Here is a 26,603-nt window from a genome sequence, read left to right as displayed (position 1 = left end):
TAAGGTATATGAAACAATGTGACGGTACGTTTGTTCCATGCTGACGTTTTTTTAAAATTCAATATATGCACTTTATGGTTCGCACTCCATTCGAGAAGTTTACAATTTTGTCGCCACCTAACGGAGTCTCGGGTACTAATTTTATAAGATTTGTCGAATCAAAATAATTATTTTAATTTTTATTCCATAGACAGTAAATTTCAATATTAAGCCGATAATTACAGTGGGACCTCGTCATAAGACTATTAATGTCTCTCTAAAACTATCGCGATACCTTTGTTTTTGTAAATTTATACTCGAAGCACAAAGTTATCATATAAAAATGTAAACTTTCTGTGCAGATAATTAAGTTATTAAAGACAAAGTTTTATTAATTTAAAAAAGCGATGAACGTCATTCTAAAATTTCATATAATTATTGCTTATTAACATTACTGAATTTTCATTATAGACTCGAAATTTTAATAATTCATTGAAGTGAACTATTGCCAAAATTTTATTATCGGAATATATTTTATTATATTACAAATTGTTAAAAATTATAATTTTTTTTTTTTATTTACTGCTGTTATTTATTAAAATCGTCAAAGTATTCATATTTTAAAAATCATTGTAATTATTAGTTTTATTAAATTCGTTAATTCATTTTCAAAATTTATTTGTGTTAATCACGCTTTTCATTATCTTCATTATTCTCTGAATCTTCACGTCGTCGAGGCTCCATTCTATAAAGAATATGTATGATCACAAGTAACCATTTGACTGTCACCAAATATATCCATATTGACCCAATGCTCATCATTTTGTCAAGAGTTTGATCAAAAAGTTACGAAGAAAAAAGATATATAATTGTAAAATATATGGAACAATATGACGGTTTATTTGTTCCATGATGTGGGTTCTTCAAAATTCAGTATATGCACTCTACGGTTTGCACTCCGTTCGAGAAATTTATTATTTTTCGCCACCTACCGGAGACTCGGATACTAATTTTATAAGTTCACGTGAACTTATAGAATCTAATAAATTCTACTTCATAAATTAATACAGTCACTTTAAACTCATGTATATTGTGTGGATTTTCAACTTATTATAAATACGTATAGAGAATTATTGCAGAAAATTAAGTTCCACACACTTTCGTATGGCGAAGAATTAGCGAAATATATTTAAAACATTCAATTTTTTCGAAAAAAATAATTTTCCAAATATTTAAAAAAATTCATAATCAATTACTAAAACTCAAATATTTTAAATTCAAAAATGAAATAAAATGAAATAATGTAATGAGTAAATTTGTTGTTATTTAACAAATAATTAAAAATTTGCGACTGAAATAAAAAAAAAAAACATAAGAATAATAAGGCGTGAAAATTATTTTTCGGCCATTAATTAGAATCGATAATCAGCATGTAATAATAAAAATAGTTATTAAACAAATGATTGATTGGATTGATAAAAATCAAAATGAATTTCCAACACCTACATTTAATAATCCAGACAAAAGCGTAAAAGAAAGTGCAGACGAAATATATATATATATAAATCGATACAACCAAAAAGAGAATTAATGACAAGAAAGCAAGATGACGAAGGGCTAAATTTCGTTGTCTTTGATTGCACCGCTTTATTTCACGTACCACATCACATCCATCCACTAAACTATATATCTCACTGTCGTAATTCCATAATCGTCCAGACTTATTAACTCACCGGGACATAATTATGATTGCCCTGGTAATTAACGAGTAAAAGACTAAAAAAAAAAAAAAGTCGAGCAGTAAAAATGACTACCGTACAGTCTATAGACTCGTAATCTCTTAAATCTCATTTTTACCTTTCCATTATAGTCTTTATTCTCTCTCCAAACCGGCGTCTCACACACTCACCATCTCCGCCCTCTTTTCTCAATGCAATACTAAATCCAATACTCGACTTTTTGGCTCTCAAACCATCAACTTGGAATTTTTTCCGCCACTGTTATTTCCTTCCTTCTCTTATTCAAACATTTATCTCGCGAGTTTTGCTGCTTTCACTAATTTTTCCCTCGAAACTCCGACACGAGCTCAAGATCTGATCCCATTCCTGGGATATTTCAGCGCTTTTATGTTGCCAATTCTTACGAAAACTCACGTTTATTCCCCAGACTCTTTACTTGCACATCTTTTATGTTGACGAAAATATTTTAAATGCACACTAAGCTTTTTCAAACCATTAATCTTAAGATACACACAGCAGTTACGTGTACTCATTGTCAAATACAACAAATAAATCTATTATTTGTACTACTTAAACATTCAACAAAACAAATTTACCGTGACATTTCACATGATTTTATGAATAATTCTTCTTTACCTTGACTCGTAACCTCTTCAACCATCAGTCCGTCCAATGGCATGAGCGGGCATCAGATTTTTGACACTCGTCCTAGCCATATGGCGCCTTTATATATTTGTTTACATATTGTCTATTCCTTTGAAGTTTTAAAAAATTTTTAAAATGAAATGACACCAGGACTGGGTAAAAATTCTGACCCTGTGGAGTACGGAAAAAATCTTGATTACGTTAAATCTTTGATTTTTTAGAATATATATATTATGGTGACCTAAAACTGACTACTTTTTTTTAAGTCTCTTATGAAAATTTGTTGGTTTAAGATATTTTAAGAAGCCTTTCCAAAAATCAGCTCGATAAAAATTTTCAAGAGATCGCTCACGAATTTTGAAAATGTTCAAAATGTTCGAAATTTGAATTTTTATTTCAAACTATTTTCATTAACATGACAGCAATAGTTATATTTGTGAAATCATTGGCTACGCTGAAAATATTAGCCCAAAATTTCAATTTTTAAAGCTCGCTCAAGAATTTTGAATGTTACCGAGCGCTGTCTTCTGAACGTTTTCGAGCGACCCTTGAATATTGATAATAAAGCTTCTCGATTTTTTTCACCATCAATTTGCATGACAATGAATGGAAATGTAACCCGAGAAATAGAAATAATAAGTTGTTTACATACTTTTTTATTATTTAATTCAATTTTTAGGTTTTTTCGCTTATTCAAAACTTAGCAAATTTTGTTGTTTCAGACTGTCCTGTATATTTTTGGTTATGCAAAAGTTATATTTTAGTGAAATGACAATAATTGAGTTATAAAAAAATAAAAAAACTAATTCAAAGTATTAGTTATATATTATCAGTTAATATTCAAAATTCTGGAGCGCCGTTAAAATATTTAAATTTTGGGCTGAAAAATTTAATCGTAGACATGATTTAACAAATATAAACTACTGCTGCCACGAAAAAGAAAAATTTTAGAAACAAAAAATCCGAATTTCAATCATTTTCTATATTTTCAAAATTCGTGAGCGAGCTCTTGAAAATTTTTTATCGAGCTGATTTTTGGAGAGGCTTCTTAAAACATCTTATGCCTACATATTTTCATAAGAGACTCGAAAGAAAAGAAAGAAATAGTCGGTTTTTTTTTGGCCACCCTAATATATGTATATTAAAAAAAAACTTACAATTGCCAAATTTCTTTTTTTCTTTTCAATTTCAGACAATATGAGACAATCACAAAAAAAAATGAGTCTTATTTAAAATCAGCAATACCGGTAATACAGTTTAAGTGTTAAGACACTCTCTAAAAACATAAATTACACTGTGAAAAATTCCCATTAAATTTTACTATGGGTGCATTGCAACCCCGGACCATAAGAAAACTGGTATGAAATTTACAAGTGTCCCATAGTAAATGAATGCGCATAGGTCCCGATCGTGTCGTCTGCGCATACCGTTTAATATGGGACACTTGTAAATTTCATACCAGTTTTCTTATGGTCCGGTGTTACAATGCACCCATAGTAAAATTTGTTGGAAATTTTTCACAGTGTAGTGCAAATAAATGAATATTCACTAATTCCAAGTGCAAATCCAACCACTAATTTCAAAAAGTGGTTTAATTGGCATTCAGATTTAGTGAATATTCACTTATTCATGTTTAGGGAGCATTAAAAAAAAATTACGAAAGTCTATGACGAGTATCTGAAATCACTTGAAATAATTGAGAAATAATGAATGACGGAAAAAAAATTGTGGTTCTCCTAACCACAATATTGAAGTAAAACATTGCAGTAGCGGTTACTCCAATATGTAGTAAAGAGTACTACGTAAATAGTATTGAAAAATAAATATTGTAGTAAACATTGATAATTATAGCTGACGTTACTACACGTGTGATTGAGGTTATTCCAAGTTGGAGTTGACATATCTTTATTCCCTTGTAGCAACCTCAACTACAGCTGCTGTTGTAGCAACTACAATTTTTTTTTATGAATGAAAATTCCAGATACTATTTAAATTATTTTTTTAGGTATCTATTTTTCCCGCCCAATTTCTTGATGTATAGGACATATGAAGAATGATCGGAGATTAAAGTCGTGTGGATATCAAAGATATAATAAATATCAAAAATAAAGGAGAGAGCGGCAGGTGAAAGGAATCGCACTTGAGTTTTAAAAAAGTACAAATAAAAGTTTTAAATAATTATAAAAATAAGTAACGATGATTTTGATTTTTTTATGTCTTCATTGCAAAACTTATTTCCTGTATCTTTTATTTACTTATTTATTATTATTATCATTATTAAATATTTTTATCAAAAGAACGGAGTAATTGAACGAATACATTTTTGTCAAACTTCAGTGCTTCGATACATCATGCACGAGGACATTTGAACGAGATATGCGGGTCTCTAAAGCTACCAATTACGATTGCAGCTGCCGTGTACACATCACACAAGGATACAGATACGATATACCCAAGTTAATATCTAAATGATACATTTTTACTTATTTTTCATTTCATCAGAAACTATCGATCCCTTACTCAACACTTGTTGCTTTTATCAGCGATTGTATACTCAAATCTAATTATTCCGCAGCAAATTTTCAAAAAATCATCAAAAATACAATCCTGCTTTTACAATAAAATTTTTTATTTAAAGATAAAATGATGTAACGCTAACCAAAAACGTATTTGCGATGGGCAGGTGCGCTGATCCATGGAAATATAAAAATTCACCTTCTCCACATCTCGTGTCCTTGTTCGGGTCGTTAATACTCGTACGTCCGTACATCCGTATGCTACATCGTTTGTTAACTACCGCGTGTACTTAAATCTCAGCCCATTTTTTTAATTAATTTCCTTTAATTACAACAATATTTTATAACTTTTGAATCAGTGCCCTGGATAATTAGAAATTTTTGATCCAGTCGAGATCAAATGAGATCTCGCAAATTTGTCACCAGAGAGAGCTTAAAAAAATTTCGATCGAACGTTTAATTTTTAAATTACTAAATATCAGATGAGGTATATATATGTGTATACATAGAGAGAGTACAGGTGACGAGTCCGGTGGTCCTCGACAAGTAAAACCGAAAGGTATGATGCACACACGTGTGCACTCTTGTGTCAAGTAGTGAAGTAGTCGAATTTTATGTATGAGTATTTTTATTTTTTTTTTTTTGTGCTTGCATGTATATATATATATATATGTGTGTGTGTATGTGGTTATAGGTCTACCCAATATATATAAAATGCAATGGAAAGGACCTAGAGTGGTGGAGGGCGCGTGGCACTTGGTCCGAGCAGCTGCAGCTGCTGTTTCACAGCGTGTATAATACGTGAGTTAAATATTTAAGTGTATAGAGAAATGACATTAATGTAGAGGAGTGTGTTAATGTGTAGGTAATATAACACACCAATACTTTTGTACTGATAGATGGTGTTGTGGCGCGCGCCAAGACTCATTAACGCACGACTCAAAGTCGTTTTCCCGCCATTTTAATAACCAGCCGGTTATAGTTACATTATATATTCTCAGAAAGTTCGAGAGCACTACACAACACTCAGCTCTATTACATACTTTACTTGTGATTATTATTTTTATTTATTATTTTTCAATAAGGAGACTTTAAATAATTTTACTGAGAAAATTCGGCTTTGTTTTGCTAAACAATCTATGATATGGCCGCTCACGGCCACTTGGAGTTTTTATGGGCTTAATAAAAGTTTAATAATTGGATTTTAATTGGGAAATAATTTTTTTTAGCTAAAGGTTGTGTGAATTTAGTGATCTGACTTAATTAAAAGGACTTTTGATTGGGTTAAAATTTTATAATGACCAAAAAATAAATTTTGAAAAAAGTGAGGTTAGGAGTGAAGTTAAAATTTGAAGCTGGCTTACAAATGTCAAGAGAAATTTAAGTACGAAAAGAGTTGTATTGAATTTAAAACGGAAACATTGCTGTTGAACGGCACACGCCGTGTATCAACGTCGTGGTCGCGACGCGTGCATATCCTCACGTTTTCGGTGTAACCATTACTTCCTCGACTATAACTCACGTTCGTTTTCTCTCGTCGGCTACTGTACTGAAAGAGATTCGGCACAAAAAATAAATAAGTTAAAAAAAATATCTCGTTTGTTCTCGAATCTCAATGTCCGGAGTCCGGAGTCTGGATTAAATATATACCGGGGATTTTTTTGGTGAGATTGTTCCCCGTCAATGCAAATAATAACTACGCTTGTTCACGTCCAGAGTCCAATGAATTCGTTGCTCTGAAATAAGCATGTATACATGCATGAACAAGCTGGAATAATGTTCAAAGCGTGAATATAATATAGCGGGGGAGTTGTTATATATTCTTGATTCACTATACATACTTTTTGACATCTCAATTATTATTTCCACTGAATCATAATTAATTTTTTATTCATAATAAATTTTTAGTAAAATAGTATAAAAGGGAAAAATATACTGCTTAAGAAAAAAATTCTTATTATGATTTTTTTTTCTTTTATTATTTTTACTTTTTTTTAGTTACCAAAATTTCGATAGTAATATGATCCAGTCATTGAAAAAAAATTAATTTTGGGTAAAATGGATCAACTAAAAATATTAAAAATTTTTAAAAAGTCGTTTTCATTTTTAGGGGGTATCATTAGTGTGGAATTTCGAAAGAATCAATTTTTTTTTTAATATTTTGATAGTCTATACCTTCAAGAATAAGATACTAAAATTTCAAGTACATATCTCGAATAGTTTTTTTTTGAGTTACAGTTATCTAAAGAGCAGCCGCTTATCGGTTTTCGAAAATACATTTTTCAAAATTGCTGCAGTTATAACTCGAAGACAAATCATCCGATCGATTTGATTTGAATTGCAGATTCTTTTATAAATGTTTCTACGTAACGTGAACCTCTAGTTTTCCGATCGAATCTAAAATGTAATTTTGCCAGGCCAAAAATCATCAAATTTTCGCGGAAAATTTGAAATTTTTTTTAAAAACTCCGCCATTTTGTTAAATTTCAATTTTTTTCTTAACCCAAGGGTCATGGTACAAAAAATATCTTCAAGTTTAATCAACTTTTTGGTTTTTTTGATTTCATGGACGTGAAGGTCGCTATCACTGCAGTAGAGGGACTTTTTTTTTGAGCGGGAGATTGTGAATAACTCGCTGAATTTTGAATTTTTCGGTCCAAAAATTTAATCTTGTATTCATTATATATCCACAAATATATCTTTAAAACATTAAAAAATTCCATGCAGCAGATTGCTTCGAAAAAATTCCCAAAAATCATCTGTTTTCAGTCGACCACACTAGTGGTCTCCCTTAATGGTTTTTATAAAATTATAAAAAAAAAAATTTTTTTCAAATTTTAGATTTAAACATTTCAAGTGTCCCACTTTACAATATTTGAATAGTTATTCCATGTAATAAAATAACTAACCCATTTTGTCCCAGATAACTATTTTCCCTCCATTCCATATAATTTATATTTTTTTATTTTTGACCTCGGATTTAAAAATAAAAATTGTATGAGTAAATTGTATTATTTGTGTAAGTTAAAAATTTATCAAGTGTCAACTGCGTTAGATCGAAGATAAAAAAAAAGATAAAGAAATATTAATATATATATATATGAGTAAATGAAAGAAATAAGTGGGGATTGGCGCGTGGCTGAGCCCTCTCCATCTCTAAAAGCCGTCGCGTCTATAAGAAGTAAAGAACTGAATCCAAGTAAACGCTCAAGGGACCTAGCAACGATAATCAGCAGATGTATGTCTTGAGTTCCTTGGTGATGATGACGGTCCTGAGACACCGCGGCCGCGAGACGTCAGTGAGACTTAAAGCACCTGCCGAACTCGCCAGAAAAAGCCCGGTGGATCTAGATAGTCCATACACACCCGTATCCTTACAACACATCAAACTTTTATTTCAATGTCTACCTATACATATATATATATATATATATATATTTACAAACATACACCACACTACAGTACTACTTGGACGTCGGTTTGAGATTTAAAACTTAATCAGAAAATTGATAATGATTAAATGCTCAAGATACAACCCTGAATACTTATTACTGATTTAATTGAGTGTAACACGATATCCATAACCTTCGTTGCTATTTTTTAATTTAACATTTATTCTGTGTTTTTAAAATTTTTTTTAAATGCCATGATTGGTTAAAATGGATTTTTTTTCTTTATTTTGTTTTTGCGAAAAACTGGTACTGAAAGTATCTCAAGTGAACTTATAAATGTACACGGAAAAAAAATACAAAGATTTAAAGATAATCAAGTAAATAATATTATAAAGTAAATAAGTAGCTTTAACCAGTTATGAAAACTTAAATTCAATATATTATTTATTCGATAATTTATAAAATATTACCTTATCAAAAATAATTATATGTAATTGTAAATTTATTTTTAAAAAAGTTAACCAGCTTGAAAATAATTTTTGTTTAAAAAAAAAAATAACGAATAAATCAGTGGCAATTTGATTTTTTATTTTTTTTTTATTTTTCTTACTCTGGAGACAATAAAAAATAATGATGTGTTGAAAGTATTGAAGTAGCTTCTGTGTAGTATAAGTAAGTGAGCAAAAAGATAAGCGAAAGAAGTAGTAATGAGGAAAATGATCGGGCAGACTGGAGCTAGACGAGAGACCGGTCGCGGAAAAAAATATTAAAAAAAAACTGAGTGCAGGACACCGGGCTTATCTGTCTTGTTCTTACTCTCTGGGTTAGTCGTGTCTTGGCAGTACTTTCATAACGAGTATCCTTGAATGTTTGTCTATTTATCCATTTTCAGTTTCATTATTATATATGCGGGTCCCGCTGCTATTCCCCGTTGGCCTACAGCAATCTTAACGGCTCAACAACCTGTCCCAGCTTTATATTTTCATTTTATTTTTACTCACTTTTCTTTTCCTTTACATGCGACGTACTTTAGTACCTCAACGTTTATTCCCTTCACATCATGGGGACATATAAATGTCTTACCACAATTACATACCATCCTCACTAAATTTTTTTTTCATTTGTAGCAATAAAATATTTATAACAGCCGTATTTTATTTTTAATTTTAAAAAATATTTACGCTTAAATTTTTTATAAATATACTCATTTAATTTTTTTTTTTTTAAAGAATGTTACGAAAAAATGGACTTTTTTTGTAATTGAATTTTTTAATTTTTTATTTAAATTTAGAATTTCTGGAAAATTTTAATGTTGTAAAAAACTTCTACTTTTTAAAAATTAAATTTAACAAGTATACACAGTTAGAAATTTTGTGTATTTGTGTAAAAAAATTTTGGTTAATTTTTTTGTGTTGATTTTCAATATAGAAATCTGTTACTTCAACACAAACCGTTTGTTATTTTACTTTAACAGAATTTTTATGTTAAATGATTCTAAAATCTGTAATGTAAGACATTTCTTGTGTTATTCGAAAATTAACACAAAATTTGTGTTGTTTAGCTAAACACTCCCGCGCGTTTCTTCATTTCTATAACCAAGCAAAGCATTTTAGCAGCATTGTCTGCAAGGAAACTTGGATTTTAATTGATTTACAATTAAATATAATCATAGATAATTTGAATATTTTTATTATCAGGTTCAATGACTTTTTTATTCTCATTTTACGGGAGGATAATTCATAGCTTCGTTTTTAAAAAAAATCACCGAAAATCGAACTAACTGTTTGCTAAATTGGCAAAAGTTGTACTAAGGTTAGATCAGTATACTTGAGTTGGTTAGGTTATGTGCTCATATTTATTATTTAATTTTGACACGAAAAGTCTGTTAAATTTACACAAATTTTCTGTCAAAATAACAGATTTTGTGTTCAATTATTTAACATAAAATTTATGTTAAAGATCAACACAAACGCATTGTTTTTAATTGATTTACACAAAAATTTGTGTAGACCGTTTGCAACACACGATTCTTGTTGAATTTCAAGTTATAAATTTACGAATAAGAAATATTATGAAATAAAAAATTTATTTCGTCAAATTTTTCCCCGCGCCCGTAAATATTTTTTATAAATATTTTTATATAATTTTTTTTTATTTTCAACTTAACAGTTATCTAAACACAAAAAGAGTTTTAATACTTTTTTATAGTTTTAAAAAAGGGGAACTAAATCATATTACAGGGAGTGTTTTTTAAAAAAATAAAGAGGGTGGCGCCCCGTCCTGATTACACTCAGTATCACCTGCCCCCTGCAGGTGATTGCATATCCACACATCGGATTTTCGGTTTGTAACTACACCCATATACTTATACATACAAGTATAAATAATACCGATAATAAATAAATTTTTCAACATACGTATTTTTTTTATCTCTACTTTGTTTACTTATTTATCGATAAAGTCAAAAATATAAAGAATTCCAATCAACTTTGGTTTGAAAAATATTTTTTATCATCGACAAAATTTCTTATGATTTGAAAAATTTTTTGCTATATTTAAAAAAAAATAATTCTAATCTATATATTCATGTAAAGACCACCCAGAGAAAACGCGGGGGTGTACCAGGTGTTTGCGCACGCGTTTCCGTACCCTTACTATAATAAAAATCTTTACCTGTAACACGCACATGCCGATACCCTGTAGCTCCTATATGGCTAGTGTCATTACAGATGGACATGCGATTTCATGCAAACAGATATATAATACATATAATGTATATATATGAATATTGTAATAAAAGAAGGAAAAAGAATAAAAATCGGTGCGATCGACAGATGCATCATATGAAGCATAAGAAAAATAGTAACCCTTTGATGAAATGCAGAATCATATTTTTTCAAATAGAAACAGACTTACAATTTTGAAATACCCTTTCTGAATTATTTGAATAAAACTTTCAGCTGCCAGATCTTTTTTCCAGTTTATATATATATAAGTTTTCTTTATTTAAAGTTTTTCTGATTTTGCGCACGCAGGTGATGGGCACGCGTCCGCCACTTGAATTTATTATTTATTTTTTGGTATACCCTAGTTATTGAATTTAAAAAGTATTATGGGTTTTGGGCCTGTGAGTTAACAGTGAACAAACTTGGGACATTATGATCTAGAAATATGGAAATAAAAATGAATATGGAAGAGTTGGGTCGCGGATGGATAGGAAGATCGAATTATAAATGCAGAAGCACATTAAGTTTCGATGTACGTGAGAAATATAAAGGTGGGTGCAGATGTTACTTGCGTGGTTTTATTCAGAGGACAATTTTTACGAGGGTTCGACCACCAGCTGAGCGAGTGTCAAAACAAGATCATCGTCTCACTTGTTTGAATGAAAGAATAGAAAATTTACAAAGAAGAAATAAGAAGATTTAAAAACTTACGTTTTTTTTTTTTATTTTTTTTCTGACTAAAATTGATCCATTTTTTATAATGCCTTTTGAAGCTTTACCTTTTGAAGCGAAATATCAATATATGGTTAATAACTAAACGCATCGATTGCACTTTCCTCTTTTCTTAAAAAATTCCTTTTCAATTTCCCGCTATAAAAAGTGAAAATTAAAAAAAAAAATGGAAGTTATTAATTTCGGTTCGATTTTCGAAAACCGAATTTCTAACAGATCTTGAAGTTTTGAGATTCTAGGAAGCCATTCTAACTAATTTCAAGATGATGTATGTGAGTATACAACACGTCCGGAGATATTTCAAAAATAAAATTTTTTCAAAACTCTTTTTTGGATAACTTGCAATGTACTCCATGGATTAATTCCAAAGTCTAGTCAGTTGTAAAACTTGATAAGCCACGTCGAATGCCACCTCAACTATCAAAATTGGTTCATTTGTTCAAGAGAAACCATTGTCGAAAGAATTGCAAAAAAGTGTTTTTTTTCTGATAAAATGTAAATTTTTGAACCAATTGATGACGGTGTTTTTTTAAACGTTAGTAATTGGAAAACTGAGTTGAAGGTCATCTTGAACATCGAAATCGATTTATTATTTCAAAAGATATTAGTGATTAAAAATGTGAAACACAACGAATTACTTCGTTTATTCGGAATAACTCATAATATTATCTGTCAAATGTTTGGAAATGAAATTCCAATGTTAGAGGTCAGAAAACTGCGCGAAATACCATTTTAAACAACAAAATCGGTTCATTATTTTCCAAGATATTGCTGATATAAATTAAAAAAAAAACAACAATTTACTTCATTCATTATTAAAACAGTTTTCAAAATATTTATAAAATATTTCCTCGGTCGTCCATCTCACGGCAAGGAAAATCTTTTAATTAGTTTAAATCAATTGTATACTGAAAAAATAATCGGTAGCAGCTACCAATTGGCAATTGGTAGCCACTAACGATTAATTTTCAGCAACAGTTACCGATTATTTTGGTAGCCGTTACTTCTTGGACTTGGTAGCAACCACCGAAAAAAAATCGGTAGCGGCCACTGAAAAATAATCGGTAGTAGTTACCGATTGCCAATAGGTAGCTGCTACCGATTATTTTTTTCAGTGCAATAAAAAATTTTTTAAAATTAAAATCTACTGAAAAATATATTTTCATTTTCCAAAAATTATTTTTTAAAAATAATTCCATCTGACAGCAAATAAATTATTCGTTAGAAAAAATTAATTTCAATTATCATGAATTAGTTAAAATAAATTTTCTCACGTTAAATTAATTTGATTGTCAGTAAACCGTCGAATAAAATAAATATAAACAATTTAAGGTGGCACATATCTCATATCCGGTGATTAGAGTTATTACTAGAATAGATCGTCTAATATCGATAGGATAAATAATTCCCACGCATTTATTATATTTTTCCGTTGACGTCGAAATGAAATGCTGAGGGAGGAAATATGTGGTACCGTGTGGCACGCGATTTGTTCTTACATTACATTCGAGTAATTTTGGGGTGCACTCTACGTTATTATATTCATCATATACTCTCTGTTTTATTTTTTTTTATTACAAAACCATTCAATATCCTGAGGTTTCCCAAGGTCGTAATGACCATAGAGAGCATATGTAATTCCTAATTACAAAAAAAATATATATATTTAAAAATTGTCACCCATGTAACGGATAATTTATTAAGCTCTTTTAAATATTCACACGGTTGATTCGGTGAATGATTAAATTAAAAATATTTCTAAATATAAAGATAAATTTTTTTCACTCACTCAAATAACATGATGATTTTCATTCGATAATCGACGATCTTCTTTGTTCACTGGTAGCCCATACCAGGGATCTGAGAGCTCTCGAGGTTCGTTGATCTTGAATCATTGGAAGGTTTAGTAGAGTTAGACCGCGCCGACCACATGTCACCAACAAAACCTACGCATGTTATTTCAAATTTTTTTTTACAAGATAAAGAAAAGGAAAGTACTTTTTTTTTCTATTTTTTATACTAACTATAATAGTGGTATTGAAACCGAGTGTGTAAATAAATGAAGGTCAACTGTTTATAGAGATTTTAAATGCTCACTCTCTGTAACCTTTATGATTTCAGTGCAAAATTACGTTGCTCTGACTACGGATGAGGTTTCTGTAAAATTACTGCGGTTTCAAACTCACTGATTTTTATTGTCTTCTGTTACTGAGACAGCTATTATGGTTTTATTTATGAAATAGTATTCTTTAATAAATTTCAAAATTATATTTATTTATTTTTTCAACTTATTGCTTTGAAAATTTTAAATTTTGAAGTTATTGGTTTCGGTCTGATTTTTGAAAATCGAGTTTTCGTCAGATGTCGACGTTTTGAGTTCCTAGAACGCTATTCTGGCTATTTTCAAATGAACGTCTGTCCATTCTTGTGTATAAACTGATTTTTGTCGTACGATATCTTAGGAACGAATCAATTGATTTGAATGTTCGTTATGACAATCGAAAGGGCTCTTATTCGACTGAAAGTTGATTGGATTTTGAAGTCGATCGGCCGAGTGCACGGAAATAATTTCCTGTTGCTGCAACAGGAGGCAGGCATGTTGCAGCAACAGGAAAAAATGACGCAAAAATTTTTACTGTTGCACTCGTAGAGTAAATCAGAATTTTGAAACAATTTTTGTCGGAGGCGAATTTGAATTTTTGAAAATACAAAATTTCTAAACCCTTGTTAAGGTTTTAAAAAACGCTAAAGACTCTTTATTTTAGGTTTTGATTTGAAAATCGGTTACCGTTACCGCTAAGACACTAAGTAATTTTTATTAAAGATATTTAAAAGGAGGAAGTTATTAAATTTAATAAACACTTGATATAAACAATTTATTTATTTTTTTTTTTTTTCAGTTAATCTTGGTCTTTTGCGAGTAGTATTTCCAAAATTATCGTTTTTTTCATCTTTTACTTCTTTCTCCAATTTTATTTTTTTTCATCTGTCGTTTTTTTCTTTAGCTTCTTGTTTTTCTTGTTTTTCTTTTCTGATGACTAGCTGTTCGAATTGCCATACCATTTCTAATGTCATACAATGCTTTCTTCAACTTATCTTTATCATATTGGTTTTTTAAAATAGATTTACTAGCTTTATTCGTTTTTTTTAACGGTTGTTTGTCAGCTTTAGTTTTTTTTTTTTTTTTTTTTTATTACAAGTCATATTCATAATCTGAAAGATTTTTTTAATAATACTATTTAATTTATTGAACAAATAACAAATAAGTCATAACTATTCAAATTAAATATTCATTAAGAGGCTGAGTACTGGTTTGAGAAAAAAAAATGACATCCAGTATCCAGCCACCCTGGCTGGGTACTGGATGACAACACATCAACATAATCCTATACTCAGCCCCATTATTTTTTAAATAATTTTTCACGAATTGTTAAAAATAAGAATTGAAATAATTAAAATAAAATACTTTAAGTCACCTAAAACTCACCTTTGTAATATTTATTTCATTAAATCTGTCATATATAATTTGAAAACGGGAACAGACAGCAAGCGAAAAATTATGCAAATGGCATCTGTTGACGAATATGACGGTAACTACACATATTTATGCTTTGTTGTCATGAACTACATTTAAGCTAAGTATTTTAGCACTCACAATAAATACTATAAACATGAAATTCAATTTGAAAGTAATTTTTTTTTATTAAACTGTAATAATTGCTTATTTATTTAATAATATATGAAAAGGGGGCTGGCTACTGGGTAGGGGCTGGGTACTGATTACTTTACCCTACATCAATCAAAAAATTATTTTTTAAATTAAAGTAATTTAAAAAAAAAAAAAATATTTTTTCGAATAGATCACCGTAGATGCCACCACTTTCTTTTACGACTGTCGCGCCAATTTTATCGTTAGTACTAGTTAGATAGATAGATAGATAAATGGAAAAAAGGAGAAAGACAGATAAAGGTTGTCAATTGTGAGAAAGAGAAATTGCTAGAATATTTCATTTATAGACGTGAATTTAATGTCAAATTATCTGGCACGTGGCCTAATTGGGACGATATGCAAAAGGATAAAAAAAAAAAAGATGTCAAATTAACAGCTTTGAGATGCATTAATTATAATTAAATGCGAAGGATTTAGACCGTAATTTTCAAAATGATTCTTGCAATAAAAAATACAAAACTAATAGAAAAAAAATTAGGCCGATTAATTATGTCTGTCAAGACTCATCGTGCTTACGAAGATTTTTACGTAACAATTGACAGCACTGGTTTCTTGGATTCAAATAATTTATTTAAAATCAATGAATTAACAAATCGACTCAATACTGAGTTTAAACTGTTCCTCAATAAATTTTCTGCATGCGAGTATACAATTTAATATATTTCTGTGCAATGAAAAGAGTGTAAAAATGTTTTTGTATGCGGGAAATTGTCGAAAAGTAAAAAACTTTTAATAAAACACGAAAAAAAAGTGCAAAAAAAATTCTACTAAAATTAAATTTAAGAAAAACTTTAAAATCCACTTGTTTTATTCTTTAAAAAATCACTACAGTACAATCTCGTTATAATAAATTACTTAATTATAAGTTACTTTCCCTCTATTTTTTTTCGCTCGTCTTGAAATACTACCCCCCCCCCCTCTAGTTCCACTAACGCAGTTTTTCGATGGTCGTAAAGAAATAGCTTCTGCAATATTTTTATGAGTTAATAAAGTATGTGCGTAGATAAATGACAAACGTCAACTAACTTATAAAAGGACTGCGGACACAAACAAGAACACGACGCATACATATGCAGAAACTCAGCGATCACCGAGTAAATGATAAAAGTAGGGGAAAACCATTTCCAAGAAGTTTTTCTCCTAATACTTACATAACCAGGTTGTACTGTACATACTTTCAGGTTTTATAGACTTCAATTAATTCTAAAGAGGTCATAATCAAAGAAAGACCGATTTTTTATTAAACTACCAGTAATAAAAATTTTTATTTTTGCAAAAAAGAATGACCTAAAAATTAATCTTTTTACTCAAGTTCAAAATTTTATTAAAATTTTTTTGACATCTTTTAGTATTGAAGAAAATAAATAAATTCTTAACGATTTTAAAAAAGTCACGATAATTGCAATTTGTTCTTTCATTTATGATTTAAAATAAAAAATGAACGGAAACGTTTCACTTATTCGCTGATGCACCAAATGGAACACGAATACCAAGTAGATGATGATGTATCCACGACTCATGATTTGTTATTATGGATTTAAAAATTATTTTAATGCGCAAAAAACGAGGGATAATAATAAAAGGCAACTGTGAGGCGTAACGAGTCATCAAATAAGCTGGCGCACGATGACTCGAGTATCAAGTAAAGTGAAGATGATATGAAGAATAACAAGAGTCAAGACTCTCGAGTCTTGTGAAGATAATTCTCATACATTTATCGAGCAGATCCCCAATCGAGGCTTACCGCCAAAAATAACCAGCGTTACTTCAACCAACACTGTATATAATATCTCGCGTGAAGAAGCTTAAAGATCTTACAACCGGTAGTTATTATCTAAAGTACTCGTTAAATATTTCAGACTCAACAAATTTTTTTTTTATATACAATTACTTGGCCTTGAATTTTTTTATTTTTTTATTTTATTGAAGATTAACCTCTAGTGCATGTATGTACATACACTAAATCAAACAATTTTGTTTGGTTCCACGGTGATGTTAAAGGAATTTAATATTTATTTATCCGGATCAAATTCTATTTTTCAAGCATATGGATATTAAATGTTGTTAAATTAAATTAAGGGACAATATGTCAATGCAGTTGAATTTGAGAAGCGTTAAAATATAAATATGTATGTACATAGATCGACACTCGATATCTGAAACTAATCAACCGTGTGCACAAGAGAATTTTATTTATTTTATAATTTAGTTTTTAAACTTTATTAGTAGACGCCTGGATGCACGGATTTTATGACTCGAGATCTATAATTTGGCTTTATTTTATTTTAAATTTAAAAGTTACTTTTGTAATACCGTTAAATTGTTTTAGTGAAGATGTTCACGGATATAAAATTTTAAGACGTGAAAGTTTTTAGTCAAGGACCGAATAATTTTCACTTTTATTTAAAATTTTTATCTACAGTAATTTTGGATGTTTTGTAGAATTAAAAACTTATGAAAGTAGTTAATTTTATCAAATTACTGATCACTAAAAAAAATTGAACGGTTATTGAGTCAAAATTACAATTGAGTACTCATACTGAAATTTTGTACATATATAATAAACTGAGTTCAAATTATAATGACAAAAGTGCGAAAATATTAATCTGAATGAAGCTATTTTTCACGATATATAACATAATTGATCATTTCAAAATTACAACAGTTGATGACGACCCTGTTTTTACATTTGGCGAAAGTAGAGCATTACACTGAAAATTTTTCATTAAAAATTGCTATGGGAACATATTATGCATGAAGAAAAAAATTAAGTAATTTTTACTAAATTTGAAAAAAAAAAAATTACATTCTGAAAAGTAATCTCGAAACGTTAAAAAAAATCAAAATTTGTACAAAACTCAAACTCATTTATTTTTGCATTTTTCTCCGTTTAGGTGAACTATAACTAATTTGTCCACAATTTGAAAATGCAACTAATGAAAATTTGTATTCCACTCATCAATTTTTATTAGGGACCGTAGTAAATTCCGATATACAACGATTTAATAAATATCAAAACAATTATTTACTGTAAAAAAGAATAAAAGTTACACTGTGAAAAATTCCCAACAAATTTTACTATGGGCGCATTGTAACACCGGACCATAAGAAAACTGGTACAAAATTTACAAGTGTCCCATAGTAAACGTATGCGCATAGGTCCCAATCGTGTCGTCTGCGCATACTGTTTACTATGGGAAACTTGTAAACTTTGTACCAATTTTCTTATGGTCCGGGGTTACAATGCACCCATAGTAAAATTTAATGGGAATTTTCCACAGTGTATTAGTATAAGCTGTGATTTTTACTAAAGTACCATAGTAAAATTTATTTTAAAAATATTCAAGTATAAATTAAACGTAATTTGTACGTTATTGTCATTAAATGCAAAAACATAATGTATGAAAAAAAAAAAAAAAAAAAACGAAATAAATTTGATATCATAAGTAATAAAATAGCATTTTATTCGAAATTGTTTCCATTTTTAGAAATCAATAAAAATTTTTACAATTATTAATTAAGAAATTTTAACTGGATAATTTGAAAGTTTAATAGCATTTAAACTGGTTTCAGGATTTTATATTTTATTTTCCGGAATAAACTAAGAGACCTAGTATTCGATTAGGAAACTAGTACCCGATCACTTATGTTTCTGTATATCTATATTTACTAAACGCTTCTAAATATAAATATATAAATACATGGAGCGATCAAGGTACTAGTTTCCTTATCGGGTACAAGGTCTTTTACCTTAGCTGTAAATTTTTTCAACTTCCTGCTCAGAAAATTTAAAATTTTTTAAAATTTGGGTTCAGTGCGATTTCCGGAGATCAAATTTCTATCAGATCTTGCCGTTTCCCTCAAAATCGGTTAATTCGTTCAAGACATATCATTGAATAAATAAATGGTAACAAACGTTTTTTTTTTTTCGAAAACAACGGCATACAAAAATTATTTTGAGGTCAAAAAGCTCGAAAATCTACTTTCAACGAGCTTGAAAACAGCGAAAGTTTTGGGGCAGGCTTGCAGGGTCAACTGATAGACTGATTTTTTTAACTTGATACAGATGATTTCTGTAATTGCTTAATAATTAGTCAGATCCGTTCCTAAATTACTATGGTACATTAAAAATTTTTAAATAAGTATACCCATATTAAACGTATACGCGTTAATTGCAACGCGCGCTTTTTCTTCGTAGAGTATACACAAGTCTTTGTCGTGAGCGCATAGCCTAACTGGATTTTGTAAAACGAATATTTAAGTATAAATTGAACGTACTATGTACATTGTAGTAATTAAATGTGAAATATAATGTTCACAAAAAAAAAAGAAAAAAAGAACTAAATAAATTTAGTATTTTAAGTAATAAAATAGCATTTTGTTCAAAATTGTTTCCATTTTTAGAAATCAATAAAAATTTTTACAATAATTAATTAAGAAATTTTAACTGAATAATTTGAAAGTTTAATAGCATTTAAACTGGTTTTAGGATTTTATATTTTATTTTCCGGAATAAAGTAAGAGACCTAGTATACGATTAGGAAACTAGTACCCGATCACTCATGCTTCTGTATATCCACATTTACTAAATGTTTCTAAATTTAAATATAAAAATACATGGAGCGATCGGGTACTAGTTTCCTTACCGGGTACTAGGTTTTTACCTTAGCTGTAAATTTTTTTCTTTCAGTAAGACTTTTTACTTGTAGAATTGTAGCCCTGACTTATTTTGTTTTAGTGCGTATGGTAATTTTTAAATTGGCACCTTAATTGATTTTACTATGGTACTTTATATTTGTTTTCATATACTGTAACTAACCTCACTTATTATTAAAATTACAATGTGTCATTGTCAAATACAGTACACGGAAAAAAGCAGTTGAATAATTGAACTTATATCTGTATTTATTACAGTTGAATCGTTTATTTGAGAAAGTCATATTTTTTTCGAAATTGGGTTTTTTGAATTTTTGAATTCTTTTGATACATCTACACAGAAATAAATAAAAATATGGATTAAATTGGCGTGTAAAAAACAATTAACGGAGTGACAGAAATTTTATTTAATTATAAGAAACCCCATAAGTCAGTGACTTATGGAATTTCTCAAACAGACATGTGCAGTTTTCGTTTTACAGAAATAATTTTTTTTTAATATAAAATTTGCATTTTTTTGAAAAAAAAAAAAAAAAGAAATAAATAATAAATAATAACAGTGTCTACTTGCTGCAAGTGTAAAAAAAATTTCTGAGCTTCAGAGTTCAAATTCATATTTTATACTTCATTTTATCCATGAAATAAATGATTTGAATAGAAAAAATTCAAAAAATAATGGTTTTAAAAATTTTTTTTTTCGTTTTGTTGAGACACCCTATAAGTTAATCTTTCCTATAAAATCACCAACCCTAAAAAATCAACTTTCAGTAATTTTTTTAAGTAATTACAATTAAAAAATTAACTTTTTCTTGTTTGAATTTTTTTTTGCGACGCCAACATTATTGTGTTCAATTATTTATTTATTATTTTAATGGTAAGTTTTTTCAAAAAAAATGTTTTTTGTGTTTCTTGAAAAATTCGTTTTTCTTAAGAAAGAAGTCAATTGACTTATGAAGTTTCTCAAATAAACAATTCAGTTTCGTACAGTAGTAAAGCGCTGTGGCTCTGAAACTGTAAAAATTACATACTTTTCAAGTGTTGCAAATAACATATGAGTGTGTTAAAACTGAAGGTTACGTTTTTGAGAATTTTGACACTCATGACGTGTTACTTTTAACATAAGCGAGTGTAACTTTTTCAAAATAAACGACGTACGTTGAAATAACATATAAATAAGTGTCTATCGATCGTTTTACACACGAAAGTGTCAATTTTGACGAATCCTTTTTTACTGTGTAAACTTTGTTTTTTTAGTTATTTTTCGATGTGAGAAATTTTACGACGTTGTATAGTAAAAATAATTTTAAACTGGAAGTAAAAAGAGTTTTACTTTCTTTTAGAGTAAAGTTTAATAAAATTTTATTAAAAATTACTAACACAGATAACATAATCTTCAAGAATATCGAATTGTTCACCATAACCTAAAGTTTCGTTTATAAGAAATTGAATTTAATTAAAATTCATTAATAAACAAATAAATAATTTTCATAATAAACCAGAAAAATGAATTTGAAATGCAAAAACATAATAAATATTGGCTAAAAATGGACACGCGAAAAAAGTTTGTTTGGTCGAAAGTTTTAATTTGTAAAAATAACAGAAACAATAAATAAACGGAATAAGTAAATTTAAATGAATAAGTGCACGAGTCACGTTTGCATGGTCTGGGCACGTGCAGCACGCGTGTACAATTCACGTTAATACCGACAAAGTCCTTAAGAACAATAAACCTCTGCTCCCGTTTTCGCTTGAGCCCTTCACTTACTCGAGTATGTACCGAAATAATTTTAAAAAACAATCCAAGGTCGAGTTCACAGTCAAACCATTTGTTATTTAATAACTAAATGAAATAAAATAAAATAAAATACAATAATAAAATAAAATTTTATTGGTAGCAATCACTGCGGCTCGATCTTGAACTTAATATCCATTTTTTATTATCCGCAATAAAAATTACTTCTGACTTTCTGATATGACTTACAAACGAAGCTAAGAAAAAATATTAGAACGTTCAAATTAACGCGCCCGCTAAAAATTTAGTAAAACTAAAATATATTTTTCATGACAACGGGATTTATTAAATTTATTTTATTTAATGATTGTTGTGGTTGAGGCAGAGCACGTACCAAAAAGTATTCAGTAGAATGATTTACAAGTCGGCACTCCAGCGTGAAGGCAGGTGATTGTTGTGCTTGAACGACAACACGAGCTACGACACTACGACACTACGAGTCCACTACACCCAATAGATATATTTTATTCTCATACTTTCTTCCTCATCGCACTCACACTTACAAATTTATTTACCCATACCTTTTTATTTTTAGATATAAAATTATACTAGACAAATATACACGTGCCGTTTAAAACCGGAAGTTTTTGTCGCGATTACTGAAATTATACTTTCTTATTAACTTACAAACAACATAATCTGTATTTTTTTACATTCATTATATTTTTACAAATTTATCAAGATTATATTTTTGATTACCTAATATGATAATTTATATATATAAATATATATATATATTCTTTTTTTTACAATCAATTTTTTACACTCGAAAAAGTTTGAAAATTTTAAAAAGATTCAAAAAATTTTACTTTTTAAATTATTTTGAAATTTTATAATAGTATATTACACGCCAATATAGGAAAGTAGGACATTCCAGTAAATTGGGACGTCCTATCTTCGTCCATAGTGTGTATATAATTTTTCACTCAACCTGGACCTGAAAGTTTAAATTTTTGCCTCTATTTGAAGGAAAAATCATGTGTGCGCTCATTTTTATCATTTACTTTCTCACAAGAGAAAATAACGCCTTTCTTCCTGCTAAACAGTACAGGAATGTAAACTTTCGGTGTAGATATGGTGAAAAAGTTCTCAAATTTTGACACGTGGCATTTTATGGTATATTACACACCTAGGGAGGAAAGTAGGATATTCTAACCCGCTGGTAAAATTGTCTACCCGAGCCGAAGACAAACACGCGGATTGGGACGTCCTAGCTTCCTTTGTGGTGTGTATACGATTTTTCACCCGACCTGCGCCTGAAAGTTTAAATTTTTGCCTGTTTCTGGAAAGAATAGCGCATGCGCAAATATTCATCATTTGTTTTCCCATAATGTAAAAGACCGACTTTTTTTCCGCTACACAGGACAGGAATGCAAACTTTCGATGCAGATGTGGTGAAAAACTGTTTAAAATTTTTTTTTAGTTTTCCTAGCAATTTCAGACTTTTTGGGAGCATTTTAAACGCATTTTAACATTTAAAGCATATTCTAGACAATTTAAAAATTTTTTAAATACTTAATCAGTTTTTACATGTGACGTATTTTAAACCAGTTAAAAATTTTTTTTAAATATTTTAATCAAATAAATATCACAGTTTAAATTCTTATGGATCATAAAGTTACGTCATCTAATTTTTTTTTTTAAATGAAATAAAATAAAAAATTACGTCAGGGGGTAACGAACATATTATTCAACCGTAAAATCGTTCGTGGGGGTCTTTGAGATTGCTTGGACACGCATCGAGGTATAAAAATTACTCGACCGAGTCTTAGAGGCCACAACTCAAAACATTAAAAAAAAAAAACCTTAATAAGAAATTCGAGTTAATGGACAGGAAAAAATCCAATTAAATTTAAAAATAAAAATCTAAAAAACATAAAAATTTTATCGCCTAATGATAACAGATTATCCCGATATGTGTAAACATAAATATATATTTATATTGAGTATGAACATTTCAAAGGAATAAATAAAATACCGACGGCACGCGTTTTCGAGAAAAACCCAACTCGACACATTACACATGTGATTGCCGACAGTCGCGTGGGTGCGATAACAAACTATTTATTCACGTCGTAAGTTGAATCTTTTAAGAAATAAAGAAATAAAAATATAAATAAATAACCAAGACGCGACCTTTGAATCGGATCATTGTTGGTTACGTTTCTCCTCGCAACACCTCGCAGGAAATGGAGTAGAATTCCGTTATCGTATCACCGGTTTATCATATTCAACACTATCATTATACATACAACACTAGAATTGACTTATCATTTATCTATTTTTATTATTTTATTACATATATATATATAAATATTAAATTTAAAACTCATATTTTTTATTACTATTAAATTTATTTCTCGACATGTCCACGTGCCTTTGACGATTTTAATGCAGCTAATTTTAAACGATTTCACCCCGTACATGAAGAAATACTTAACAAGTCATCACGCAATCGGCGGACACGCGATTTGCCGAAGATCAAAGTCACGATTGGTTTCCATCGAGTTTATTAACCAGCCAAAGGAATATTCAATGCAAGTATGTAAGTATACATAGCATATATATGTATGATGTACGTAAGAAAATAATATAAAATAAGAGTGTTGTGTATAAAGAGAATATCGTTAATGAAAGAGGGGGCACGTATATGTAAATCAGATTCCGTTCTGGCAGCTGAAAATTCGAATGAGTGGCACGAGCCCTCATCTCGATATCTACGTACGATTTTTCATTTTACATTTTTTGTTTATTTATTTATTTTATTTTCACTTACTTGGACTATTATTGGGACAAACACATGCTAATGTCTATTATTTGTAGGGCTGTACAAAGATATGAATACGTCTCTTTTTTACATGCGCTCATGTATTATTGGATATCGGTTTACGTGATAAAATAACATAAATACCTCAATTATTAATATATATGGTATACTGAGGGTATTTTTGTAATGACTAGTTTGGAGAATAATTTTATTGAGGCAACTATAACTTTATTACTTTGACCTTAACGAGTTTTTATTGTAAATTATAGCCGGTTTCCATGTGAATTGTATGATAACCCGAGTCTTTAAAGATTAATTTTTTTGAATTTCCGTGACAGAGAATGCAATCAGATTTTTTGTAAAAAGATCTGTATAATTTTTTAAATTTTGAACTTGAACAAATAACTAAGTAATTTAAAACTTATTAATTATATTTTACCCATTACTCCAATTAAAAAAAATTTCTAAAAAAATATAAAAAATATATTTTTAGTAGCTAACTTTTGGATAATATTCTACATATATATTTCTATAAATATATTTCAAATATATCTTACAATATATAAAAAGTACATGTATGAAAATATAAAAAAAATATTAAATGTATATCGATGTATAAAAAATATATAAGTATGATGTAAAAAAAAATGAAATATGAGGAATTTACGGTTTCCGTGACTCCGCTAAATGACTGCGAATTTTTGTAGAATTTGAAAAAATAAGTCTTTCTTAAAAAATAAAATTGTTTGATATCTTGCTTAGTTGTCGAGAAAAATAGATTTCGAGAGAAATGCGATTTTTTCAAAAAAGTGGAAAATTTCATAGATTTTCATGTCTTTAATTTTTTTTTGTATTTTTATCCGTAAAATACATCTAAAGAGGAAAATTTTTGGAAAAAAACGTCTAAATTACTCCATTTTTTTTAAAGTTACAGATATTCGAAAAACAGTCTTATTTCGTCGAGTTCGCCAAGAATTCGCAGAAATTTGGTGGAGCCATAGAAACCATAAGTTTCCCTATATTTGAAATATATTTGAATTACATTCAAAATATATACGAAAATCGGCCAAAAGTTAGCTGTTGAAAATATATTTTTTATACCTATTTTATATATATTTATATATTTTTTATATTTTATCATATATATTTTTTTTATAAATTTTTTTCATAGGGGTGTACTAATTTTGAAATTTTCTACTCATTATAAAACTTTTGCATTTATTATTAAAAATTTTTAAATATTTGGCGCGAAATTTTTTATTTCAAAATTAATTTCAATATAAAAAAATGATCCAACAATTTTTCATTTAAAAATTAACAATAAAAATTCTATTCAAACTTTATTCAGTAAGTCGACGTTATAGAAACCAAATAACGACAATAATTAATCAGAAACAGATAATCAAAAAAGTTTTAAAAACTTAAAAATAAATAGTAAAAAAAATAAAATTTATGTAATTTGATTTTATAAATTTTCTCTGAAAAGAAAATGAAGACAGAACCAGTTGGCATGCAGACATCGTGTAGCCACATGTTAAACAGGAGCATACTGATCCTCTAGACGTCAACGTAATGTCCAGACTTCATTTACTTACTCACATTTGTCGCTCGTTAGATTTAAAAAGAAAAACAAGCACTTGGTTATTCCTCAGATCATCCCCAAGACAAAAGAGAAAACGTTTTTTTTAACATGCTGCTATTACACATTAGTCGGCTTCTTTATTTTAACTAAGTAAAATAAAAGAGAAAGGTGTTATTTTATACGACACTAGCAAAATTAGTAAATCCCACACGCAGCACGCGTGGCGCTAGTGCCACCTTTTCATCGATATGCGTCGAGAATTAAAAATAAGATCTAATGATTTTTTTTCTTACAGTAGCAGATTTAAATCAGCATTCAAAAAAATACATTTTTTATTTTTTCTTCCC

This window comes from Microplitis demolitor, chromosome 10 (assembly GCF_026212275.2).
Source record: "Microplitis demolitor isolate Queensland-Clemson2020A chromosome 10, iyMicDemo2.1a, whole genome shotgun sequence".
Lineage (NCBI taxonomy): Eukaryota > Metazoa > Arthropoda > Insecta > Hymenoptera > Braconidae > Microplitis > Microplitis demolitor.
The sequence above is the reverse complement of the archived record's forward strand: the minus strand, read 5'-3'. Positions refer to the sequence as shown.